Source organism: Sardina pilchardus, chromosome 12 (genome assembly GCF_963854185.1).
Source record: "Sardina pilchardus chromosome 12, fSarPil1.1, whole genome shotgun sequence".
Classification (NCBI taxonomy): Eukaryota; Metazoa; Chordata; class Actinopteri; order Clupeiformes; family Clupeidae; genus Sardina; species Sardina pilchardus.
In genome coordinates this window covers 13,413,728-13,416,227 of record NC_085005.1, presented here as the reverse complement: position 1 = coordinate 13,416,227, position 2,500 = coordinate 13,413,728, and the positions used below count along the sequence as shown (strand labels likewise).

General features: G+C 47.6%; 1 protein-coding gene across 4 annotated transcripts in view; it reads right to left on the bottom strand.

The window, feature by feature from the left end:
* The window catches only part of eya4 (EYA transcriptional coactivator and phosphatase 4), a 67,935-nt gene that overhangs the window by 10,014 nt on the left and 55,421 nt on the right, over positions 1-2,500 (bottom strand). The gene's annotated exons all lie outside the window — the stretch shown is intronic.

Genomic DNA, 2,500 nt, shown 5'->3' with positions numbered 1-2,500 from the left:
GTCTTCCGGCCAACTTTAGGCCCACACACACACACACACACACACACACACACACACACACACACACACACACACACACACACACACACACACACACACACACACACACACACACACACACACACACACACACACACACACACACACACACACACACACACACACACACACACCAGCCCACTCCCCTGCCCCCCAGGATTGGTATGTTCCCCCAATCTAAGCACATGATGACAGACTGGCCACACTTGTCCCAACCCGTCAACATCCCCCTTTCAGAGAAAGAGAAAGAGAGGGGGAGAGAGGAGGAAAGAGAGGGAAAGAGAGAGAGAGAGAGAGAGAGAAGAGTGAATGAAAGTGAAAGGAAGTGAGAATGGAGACAGGGTGATGGAAAGAGGAGAAAAAGGAGAGGCAAACACATGATATGATGGAGTGATGAAGAAAGACAGAAAAGAAAAAGAGTGCTGTAGAGAGGAAAGAGGAGGATAGACAGAAAGATAGTAATTAGTGAGGTGGACATAATAAGAGAGAGGGACTATGTGTGTGACGTGAGTATGAATGTAATGATAATGGCAGTGGTGTGTGTGTGTGTGTGTGTGAGAGAGAGAGAGAGAGAGAGAGTGTATGTGCGTGTGTGTGTGTATGTGTGTGTGAGAGAGAGAGAGAGAGACCTGTGTGTGCTGTGTGTGTGTGGGTGTTGGGGCTTGCTCCTGCCAAACGGGGCTCAGCTGTAAAAACCATCATGGGTGATAGGGTGGGGGGTTATGGGGGAAGTGGGGGTTATGGGAGGGTGGGGGGGGGGTTGTTCAGCTTGTAGGCCTGTGATTGGCTAAAGCCTCAGCTGGACGAGAATAGATCCAAAACAGACCTTGCTGCTGGGGGAGAACCGCAAAAACCAACCAGAACAGGACTGCACTCAGAAAACCGCAAAGGACCCACCAGATCCAGAACACGGCTGGAATCAGAGAACCGCAAGAACCGACCAGAACAGGACTGCACTCGGAGAACCACAAGGGACCACCAGATCCAGAACAGGACTGGAATCAGAGAACCCCAATGAACCCACCAGAACAGACCAGAACATACTGGCCCAGAACATACTGGCCCGCCATTGACACAGAACTTAGAGAACTAGACACGGAACCAAAAGAACCGGACTACAACCGGATCACACTTACCACATTTACCCCCAAGAGATCTGACCAAAACGGAGGCACAATAACAGAGCGATATAGAACATTAGCAGAACCAACGCCAATAAGTCCATGATAAACACAACAACCTGAATAAATACATCTGGAACCAGGACAAAGTAGACACATCATGCTGTGTATGGTCCTGTTCTGCTTGGGTTCTCTGTTGACTGTGGTCATGTTCCAAAGCTCCCACATTCATGTAGAACCCAGCAGAACACGACCAGACTCGACACAGTGGCCATGGTACCGTCGTTTACATCTCTATGGAAACCATTCAATATCCTAGGGTCCATAATGCATCAAGTGCATTTACACACACACACACATACACACACACACACACACACACAAACACACACACGCACACACACACACACACGCACACACACACACACACTGTGTGTAATAATCGCTGACCAATCTAGATAGCAGGACATCACACAAGAGGACTCCGGGCAGTTTAAATCACAGATGAGTCTCTCCTCTCCCCTATACAATCAGATATACAACGATACAGAGACAAGTAGAGAAGAACACACACACACACACACACACACACACACACACACACACACACACACACACACACACACACGCACAGTCTGCAGAGTTCAAACACTGGCTCCCTCAGGGACTTCCTACTAAACCAATTAGTTCTGTGACGGTGGAGTTTTTCTTGACATATAACAGCAGTGATAAAATGCACATAAAAATTAGGAGGCTTGTTTGAGCAATTTGTATTGCTGGTGGTGGTGTACTTGTTGAGCCGTAGTAATCAATCTATTTCTAATGGAAAATCCCTGTGGCTGACAGGCTAGGGTGTGACTTAATTCCCCACACAGACGTTGAGCGATCTTAGGAAAAGTGTAAGCCCTGCCATAATGTGTTATTTCAATAAGCCATTCTTGATAGCCATTACTGAAGATTGTTTAAAGACTATGCACTTGCGTGCAAAGCCAAGTGTATGTGTGTACATGTGTGCGCATGTGCGCGCCTGTGTGTGTGTGTGTGTGTATGTGTGTGCATGAATGCATGCGTGTGTGTGAGTGTGTGCGTGTGCATGCTTGTGTGTGCGTAAGAGCGAGAGAGAAAGAGAGAGAGAGAGAGAGTGTGTGTGTGTGTGTGTGCGCGCATGAGCCTGCATGGTTAGAATTCCTCTGATGTCTGCAATATTATTTTAATTAGAGATAAAATCAGGTATTCTTGGCTGTTCACTGTGGCCTCCAAGTGCATTCCAATTCTACACTCTATCACTTCCCTCGGACAAAAGAGACACAGAGAGAGACAAGGACAGGGATCAAGGGGGA